General features: G+C 37.3%; 1 long non-coding RNA gene across 1 annotated transcript; it reads right to left on the bottom strand.

Moving 5' to 3' along the window:
- Positions 1-2,060: 2,060 nt before the first annotated feature.
- LOC135096081 (uncharacterized) lies at positions 2,061-9,020 on the bottom strand. Its single transcript, XR_010264586.1, has 2 exons — positions 2,985-9,020; positions 2,061-2,564 (listed from the first exon to the last, which is right to left on the bottom strand). It is a non-coding gene; the product is annotated as an uncharacterized LOC135096081 (long non-coding RNA).
- Positions 9,021-10,049: the final 1,029 nt, after the last annotated feature.

A 10,049-nucleotide genomic window follows, 5' to 3' on the forward strand; every position in this document is an offset into this window, starting at 1 on the left:
TTGTATATTTCATGCTTTATTGATAATGTATTTAGTGTTATTCACTTTAGAGGTAATGCAGGATTTGTGTTTATCTATTTATTTCCCTGTAGATGGTATTTTTACTTAAGTCTGGCACTATTACAAAATTGATATGGCATTGTCAGGCCCGTACGCTGAAACACTGTTTTCTTATCATTACTATTTTCAAAGGCCGCAGAGACGATTATTTGGGTTCTCAAGAGTGTTTCTCCAGTTGATAATGCAGAAACCTTGTTAATTTGTTACTCGAATCGTAAAAACACCCTTAAAAATCCGTGGAACTTCAAGTAAAGCCTTTTGAAAGTAATCGGAGTGCGGCGCAAAAGCGTTCAGAATATGGTCATAATAAAGAGAAGGGTGTTTAGGGATGATGAGAAAAGCAGTGTAATTAAAGGAGAATCAAATTACTAAACAGAGAAAATAATTAGAGAAGATTGCATATGAAAAGCAAGAGGATAACAGTGTCTCAATCTTCATCACTAATGGGAAGCATGCGTATAATTATAGGATAATCGAATGATTGGTGAAAGAGAAAATAAAAATGAAAAAATAATGAGATCCACTAGCTTGTACAAGAGGAGGTCAAAAATATGTGTGTGCCTAAGAGAACATTATAAGTGCTTTATAACATGCTTCATTCTTTGAATGGGGGAGCAGAGTAGCAGAGAAGTAAAGTGATTTTTGGTTGCGAGAGTAATCAGATTTACTAGCCTGCACATGGGTATAGTCTGGAGGTCAAGCGCAGATATGCATGAGAGATAAGAGGCTACGTGCTAATGGACGAAAAGAATATAATTAAGAGAACGATATTATTCGATCGAGGGAAAAAAAAAAAAAAAAAAAAAAAAAAAAATATATATATATATATATATATATATATATATATATATATATATATATATATATATATATATATATATATATATATATATATATATATATATATATATATATATATATATATATATATATATATATATATATATAGAATATTCAAGAATATTCAAGAAATAAGATGCATATATGAAGGTGCTATGTGCTTCAGCCTCTGAAACAAAGAGTCTAATGGAGGAACAGAGTATACTAAAGCTCTATATTGATGAGCACTAACAACCTGAGAACCGAGTTTATTTCATTAATCTACAACAATATTTGAGAACCCATTCCTTCCCACATCTCTTTTAACTTAATCAAGCTTGATCCCATTATTCCTAAACCGAGTAATACAACATTTCAGCTCCTCTCCCCAGCAACACCACTGATAACCTTCAGATAACCACCTTACTTCTCTCCTGTAACATCATGACCTGACGCACTCACCTCAAATTATAGACGCAGATAACTACGGTGTTTACCGCCTAGCACTGTCACTTCTTGTCTCCCCGTGACCCTTCCTTTATCTTTTTTTTTTTTTTTTTTTTTTCTGGAGTCTTATGAAGTATTGTACATGGTTATCTAGTATGTTGTGTGGGTGCTCTCTCTCTCTCTCTCTCTCTCTCTCTCTCTCTCTCTCTCTCTCTCTCTCTCTCTCTCTCTCTCTCTCTCTCTCAGATATTTCAACACTGTCTTCCCCTCTGTATGTTGTATCTTTCCTTCACAACCCATTTCCACACCATCTTTGTATATCTCCTTGTTATCTCATTTCTACCTAATAATAATATCATCCCAATAAAGTCTCTCTCTCTCTCTCTCTCTCTCTCTCTCTCTCTCTCTCTCTCTCTCTCTCTCTCTCTCATCTCTCTCTCTCTCTCAAATATTTCAACACTGTCTTCTCTCTATATATAAACTGTATCTTTCACAACCTGTTTCCTCACATCTTTGTATATCTCCTTATCTCATTTCTGTCCATTAATAATATCATCCCAATAAAGTCAATCTCTCTCTCTCTCTCTCTCTCTCTCTCTCTCTCTCTCTCTCTCTCTCTCTCTCTCTCACATACAGTTATTCTCCACAATCAGCACAGTACACATCTCTCAGTCACTGATACCCTTGTCTTCTAAAGAAAAGAAGCATACATCATTTGGTAACAAAACACAAGCTTACTTTGAACAACTTGTATTTCACAGTTATGTAGAATCACCTGCTATGCTTCTACTAAATTTTGACGTACTACTTCCACAAAGAAAACAATATTCACAGAAACCCATCTGAAAGTGCAACAAGTAGATGTTTTGGAAATGTATGAAATATGAACTGTGGAGGGCTTGGGTACAGCAGTACACTCGAGAGAACAAAATGAGGAAACATGATGCATTGGGACAGAAATGTAATATTCCCTTGAACTAATAACTTCCTGAGGGCTAACTTATGTTCCTAGGGTGGCAAACCTAAGACATGGGAAGGGGGAGAGGGGGGGAGGGGCAGGTGATGGCACTTCTACACAGAGTAGCCTCTAGGCCGGGGAGCTGCGTGGGTCTGACATGAGGAAGGTAACATGGTAGCATTGTCTCACTAACACAGACTAGCTAGCAGGGTGTGTTCAAACTGAATAATGATGTCACTTGCTAGGTCCACTGGCTGCTGGTTCATTTCTCCTCCCACAACTGTCAGTGCAACACAGGAGGAAAACAAGATGAAATTAAGTAAAAAATGAAAACCTGATAGAAATTCAAAGTCTATAAAAATATTAATGTGTGTGAAAGATGTACAAAATTAAGTTTGTCGTTTTAAAAATACTATGTAAGTACAATAAAATTTTGCTCTTGATATTTTATTTCTGCCATTTATATATAACACTATATTATGTGATAGGTTTTTTAAAATACCATTATGCAATTTTGAAACAATGGTTGACTAATCAGCATGGATTTTGTCACAAATTTATGTTTAAAAGAGTTAAGGAAAGACATAATCATATACATAATACGTATATACATATTCTATGATCACCATTTTTGTTGCCTTCCAATTAGCATTATTAACATTATTCTGTAGACATGATAAGCAAAGCTATGGTTTCATACCTGTATGGTGGATATAAAGATACTCTCATGATCGGTTGACAGCTCACTTCCCACCAAAACAAAGGGATGCACAACATTGCTAAGTGACTGAACCATCCCTGGCCCTCATCACTCTGCCTCATCTGTACAATATAAGAGTGGAGTCTTACTGTAACAAGTGATTGGGGCCCACAGCAGGGAAAAATAGATTACTGCCTCCCTAATGTTCCTATGCTTGTTTTAACAGTTACCCCTACAGCATGGGAGAATAGATTACTGCCTTCCTACTGTTCCTCTGCTTGTTTCAACAGTTACCTCATCACCACCACAAACTCCACCACCTGCAGTTTTTCATTATTTGGATGTGTTGGTGATACTGATATATTAAACAGTACTCAGCTTTGGTCTGAGAGAGAGTGAATATGCATCAAGCAACTAGGGCCATATGGCACAATGTTGGGAGAAGAAAGTGAATAGTGAAAAATAATAAAAATGACAAGGTAAAGACAGTGGGAGGTAAAGGAGTTGACAGTGTGGAGGTCAGATTACACTGCTGGAGGTAGACAAAGGCACAGAACAGAAGTGTTAATTTACTTTCCTTGTCTTGAGCAACACTTGTCTTCAGTAAATCACCACTATTGTACAGACAGAGAGAAGTTACATCCTGCTGAAGGTGAATGTGAGTGAATGTTCTAGGAGCAGGTCAAGTAGTATCTACATATGTACAAAGGGATATCAAAGTACTGTGAAGAATATAATGAATAAGTTTTTGAGTGGATGCAGAACCAGTCAGCCTATGTAGGAATATTTGAGAATTCTCATTGGTTTTGATTTCTACTTCAGTTTGCTTTAGGTGCAAAAATGGCAACCATAGACACATAAATAAATAAATAAATAAATAAATAAATATATATATATATATATATATATATATATATATATATATATATATATATATATATATATATATATATATATATATATATATATATATATATAAAACAAAGCAATATCCCCAAGAAAAATAACTGTATATACTCATATAACAATAGATGAAGCACACTTCCTTAGGGGGCCATCTTAAACTACTATGTGATATGTTGAAACCAATGATACGTAACCCAATGTGCAACGACCGCCCTGGCAATGCAAGGCAATACTTAGAACAGAGAATGATACACTGAGCTAAACAAAGAGACCACATTTACTCAGCCTCTGCTGACCAAGAGGTGTGGCGAATCAATCTTAATAAAACAAACAGGACATGTCTTGAGTGTTGTCCATGGCTTGCTGTCCTTTTGGGTTGCCTCCATGTCATATTACTGTAGTGGCTGATAACTGAGTGATACACTACACTCATTTCCACAGTGTTTGGTGTTTTCCTCAATCTTAAGTCCTCTGATCTGCTTGATGTCTATCAATTGCTGGATTATAGGAGATACTGTGACAAGATAAGAGGACTAAATATCAAAGGACAGCATAAAACACAAGTGAAGTGAGTGGATTAGTAATTGATTCCTGGATGACACTAAAACCCCTGGGAATCATGACCTTTAGTTTGAAAAGGACTGATCTATATGATAAATGTTAAGTCTGTGAGATTCAAAGGCCAGACCCCAGACAGTACAGTTAGATCAGTGCTTGAGGTTATGGGTCTTAATTTTTTACCCTGACTATTACATGAGCATAAGCAGCATTTTCAGTGATAATTTTGATAGAATCACACAACCTTTATCATGAGACCTATACTTGTAGAGTGCAGGGTTGCATTTTTATTGAAAAAGTTAAATAATGATATCAATAATTACAATAGTAATAACAACAACAATAATAATAATAATAATAATAATAATGATAATAATAATAATAATAATAATAATAATAATAATAATAATAATAATAATAATAATAATAATAATAACAACAGTAAAGTGATGAAAACTTAATGCATAAATCATAAATATTAAATACAAACATTACTTTAGCTATGCATAACACTTACATAATTCTACAACTATATTTTTTTTACTTAACAATTAATACTTCAATAAAATCCTTACTGATGTAAGAATTGGCTATTGGAGAGATCACTATCTCTAGTACCTTTAATAGCTTAAGATTTCAACACAATCAACAACTTCTGACCTGCTATGTACAGTTGGCACCAGAAGTCAAGTAACCTGCCACATTCACCACCACTGTGTTCTGCACTTCTCCTTCAGCCCTCTATCCTCTCAACTGCTGGCAATCTTGCAGAGTCTGACAACTGGTAGATTCTTTACAGATGAGAGGAATTAGAATCTACCAGTTGTCAGCTTGAGCAAGGACACTCTCAGCATATCAGGGGACTTCCAGATTGAACTATACTAAACACAGTGGAGGTTGGCATAGACTGTTACTCAACATCTGGCAAAGACTGCACTGGCATTCACACTCGACTGCCCATCTAAAACAACCTCCTACTGGGCCCACAACTACAAACATGTTCTATTGTATTAGAGAAAATATTTATTGCATGTTAAAAAAAAGGTTTAATCTTCTACCAATGTCTAATGCCCTCTAATGCCACAGCTATCCAAAGTCATTCCTGTGGGGCAAAGCAGTGGACTGGTAGTGCCAACTAACAGCTTGAGGTAAAATCATGAGCAGAAGAACAACATTCACACTCAGTCCCACTTTGTTTAGTGTTTCTTCCTCAGTTATATCTTCTGATCTGACATTTCATTAGTTCTCTGGCTTTGTAAAGAGAGTGAAAGTAGACCAGAGGATGTAAGATGAAGGGAAAACAAGAAAGTGTGAGTGTAACAAGTTAATCTACTTCTGAGCATGACTGTTCATTATATACTTTGAGTCGAGTCTCTATAGTTCAAGCTTCTCGCTAACATGAAAGCATTGTATAGGTTCAGTAGGACCTCTGTATTATCTCTCTCTCTAAGCTATGCACTTTTATGGTCAAGTCATCCACTAAACACCTGAGGAACCATCAGTCATCTGTATATACCTGAACTTCATTTAAAATAATGCCAATTCTCAGACAGTTTCTAAAAATTATACATAAAAGTTCTTTAGAAAATAGCAGGAATTAGGCTGCAATCCTGCAATGCATACATGAGCTGATGAAATTATAAATCATGCAGTTTATGAAACCTAACAAGTTTAAACTAATTCAGGTGACTACATTAATTGACTCAAATTATATCTCTGGTAGATCAGTGCAGTGACAAAATCAAATCATGAATGAGATGAGGTGGAAATCAAGAGTTAAAAGCATCATCCCAGACTGTGTGTGTGTGTGTGTGTGTGTGTGTGTGTGTGTGTGTGTGTGTGTGTGTGTGTGTGTGTGTGTGTGTGTGTGTGTATGCGTGCACATGCGCACTATGGTGCAGTCTTGTGACCTCCTCTGAACTGACTTGGAAGGTCTAAATCAATGTACAAGCAAAATAAAGATCAAATAATGTCTTGTCTCCTTGCTGCCGCGAAAAACACCTGGCAAGAATCAACATTTAGGAACTGCATTGTGAGATAATGTAATCACAAAAAATATCACGTAGTTAATATCAATACAGCAGTGTCTTTTTTGAGTGCAATAATTGTGGGGTACAGGAAGGTTACTGGTAAAGACATCAAGATCTACATTAACCTGTTACTTAGTTATATATATATATATATATATATATATATATATATATATATATATATATATATATATATATATATATATATATATATATATATATATATATATATATAAAGTAATAAGTAATTTCACAGCTGAACATTACAATGATGATGATGTACAACAGGGTATCCTCAGAGTGCTGTTCCAGTTATAATCATTTAAAATAGCATCACCTTACTGCAAGTATATACTTTATATTCTTTAGCTAATATACAGGCTGTTATTAAGATCAAGAGCTGGAAAATTTTTGATTGCCATTTTGTAAACTGCCATATTGAGAACTATCCCTAATTATTAACAGAGAAGAGAGAGAGTAGTATTGTCATAACACACGACAAACACACCGGTCTGCCCACCTAAAGTATCTACCAGACCTACTATGGCATGGTATGGCACACCCACTGGGGCTCACCCTATGATGCACCCTAACACTTTCACCACACTGTTGCTGTTGCATTTGGACCTGGAAATACCCGAATATTGAACATGGCATTAGAGGAAACAGATGGTTCGTGCCCAACACATGAAGACCAAGAACAAAGTCTATACAGAAACTTAGTTGGTGTAGTGTGGTCAGATGAGTGACTTGTAAGAACATGCTGTAAACTTTGTGCTAAAATTTATTTTTTGGTTCTGAATAAAGAAACAGACGTGTGTGGCATTCCACCATGATGCTACGGGCTATCAGTGACTTATACTTTGCAGTACGTACACCCAAAAGGCAAGATTATGGCTTGCATTCTTTAACATCTTGTTCTCTCATCACAATTATTTTCAAAGGCCACAGAAATAATTAGCTAGGTTCTCATGGGTGTTTTTTCCCCCACTCACAATGCAGAATCCTTGTTAAATCAATAGTTATGAAAACACCCTTGAAAACTTCATTAACTTTCACTACAGCCTGTTGAAAGTTCTCAAGATAAGATGCAGCAGTGTTTGAGAATACGGGCCAGTGAACACTGTTGCTGTGTTCAGGAGATTGCTGCTTATGCTTCCAAAGTTTAGTTTTACTTTATACTAAACTGCCCTTCATAAACTGCTCCAATTGTTTTCAGTGTACAAAGAATAAACAGCACCCTGAGCACAGCCGTCATGTAGTGGAGCAGCTTTCCCCCATAGTACAGGTGTCAGATCATATTGTCATAATGCAGAGATTACTGACACTCTCTATAGCAGAGTGTTGCTGCTGTCAGATCAAACATCAGGTCAACACTTGGGTGTCTTATGATCACCTCATCAGCTCCAACAGTGAAATTATCAAGTCTTGAGTGTCAAGGTTTGTGGGAGAAGGCCAGGGGATAATCCCAATGATCAGTCTCTATCATTATACCACACCTTCATATCTTTTCAGCACACATTAGACCATACACTTAGTGCTTACCTATTTTTCATACAGTACAACAGAAATAGGTGATGTAGCACAGAGGGTTACCTTGTATTTACTATCTAACCCTTGATGTCTGGTTTTTAGTCCCCAGTCCTATTTGTTACCACTCAGATCATCATACACAGCATGTTTTTGGGTTAAGCTTATGCCTACAGTCTCAATATCAAGCCAATAATAGACTCTTCTGTCTCTGAATGTACATCACTGTCAAACTTGAAAACTTGAATAATGGAAACATCAGAGGAAAGGACCACGGTACCATATGATCTGTTTACCATCCTCTACTTCGTCAGTGTAGAAGTACTCTTCCCTGCTAACTCAGCACTAAGAGGTCATTTCACAAGTTTCAGGACAGGTGGCAGGATTAACTTCCTCTTAATTGATACCAAAATGCTTCTGAAGACACTGAGAGTTGTGGTTGTCCCGTGTCCCCAGCAAATCTGCAGTCAACAGGTCGTGTCCAAGTGAACAGCAGCTGCCAAGATCAACACTTCACAAACCTATACACATTATCCCTAATTCTCTGGCAAGAATTTCCCAGGTGTATGAACTGAACATTGCAGGTCAGTGAGTGCCTCAACATCCCTTGACTCTTGTGGTCCAGCTATATTTTTGAGATCAAGGACTAGATATTCCAGTTTTATGTTCCAAAAACACACAATAACACTTCATACAGGGATGACCTCTGGCACTACAAGAGACAAAACAGGAGTCACTTTTAAGTGCCACAGATCTTAAAGGATGAACATGCTCCAGTACAATATGACTCACAGTCAATAACATGAATAATGTAAAAAGAAAACACCCTCAATTCGATACTGTTTTAGTTAACCCGCTAGAAGTTACCATGCATGTGTATACAGAGAGAGAGAGAGAGAGAGAGAGAGAGAGAGAGAGAGAGAGAGAGAGAGAGAGAGAGAGAGAGAGAGAGAGAGAGAGAGAGAGAGAGAGAGAGAGAGAGAGAGAGAGAGAGAGAGAGAGAGAGAGAGAGAGAGAGAGAGAGAGAGAGAGAGAGAGAGAGAGAGAGAGAGAGAGAGAGAGAGAGAGAGAGAGAGAGAGAGAGAGAGAGAGAGAGAGAGAGAGAGAGGAGAGAGAGAGAGAGAGAGAGAGAGAGAGAGAGAGAGAGAGAGAGAGAGAGAGAGAGAGAGAGAGAGAGAGAGAGAGAGAGAGAGAGAGAGAGAGAGAGAGAGAGAGAGAGAGAGAGAGAGAGAGAGAGAGAGAGAGAGAGAGAGAGAGAGAGAGAGAGAGAGAGAGAGAGAGAGAGAGAGAGAGAGAGAGAGAGAGAGAGAGAGACTATTATTGGTGTGTGTGTGTGTGTGTGTGTGTGTGTGTGTGTGTGTGTGTGTGTGTGTGTGTGTGTGTGTGTGTGTGTGTGTGTGTGTGTGTGTGTGTGTGTGTGTGTGTGTGTGTGTGTGAGCAGCCTGAACTCCTGAACTTAACTGAATCATACTGTGAAAGCACCAAGCCAATTGATGACTACCTGGCATGACATAGGGCATTGAAAAATTAGATATTGTGTTATATCATTAAAGGTGGAGAAGAGAGGAACTAGCCTGGATTGGGTGGTATCACCAGCCCATCATCTACACATTGCAAGTATAGTACGTAAGATTTCTAGCTCCCACAGAAAGGATATATTAGTGAATGAAAGGGTATTGGGATCACTTAGGAAGTCTGAAAGAGTTAAAGGTTGTAGAAGTGAAGCAAAGCAAGTGATGATGTGGAAAGATGTAAAAACTGGAGAATCACAAATGCTCATGAATAAAAAGGTATCGGGTTCACTTAGAAAGTCTGAAGGAGTGGAAGGTTGTGGAAGTGAAAAAAAGGCGAGTGGTGAGATGTAAAGTGCAGCTTGTATTGTACTACCAGGTTTGGTTTGGTTTGGCAGCAGCACACTCTAATCTTTTCCTTTCATGGATGAAGGAGCTCCACTAAGGGTATAAAAAAAGGGAAAAGCTTACTAAGTTGCTGGTTCAAAAAAAGTGAGAGGAAGACTTCCAACTTGTGAATATTTTTGTGT

This window comes from Scylla paramamosain, chromosome 3 (assembly GCF_035594125.1).
Source record: "Scylla paramamosain isolate STU-SP2022 chromosome 3, ASM3559412v1, whole genome shotgun sequence".
NCBI lineage: Eukaryota > Metazoa > Arthropoda > Malacostraca > Decapoda > Portunidae > Scylla > Scylla paramamosain.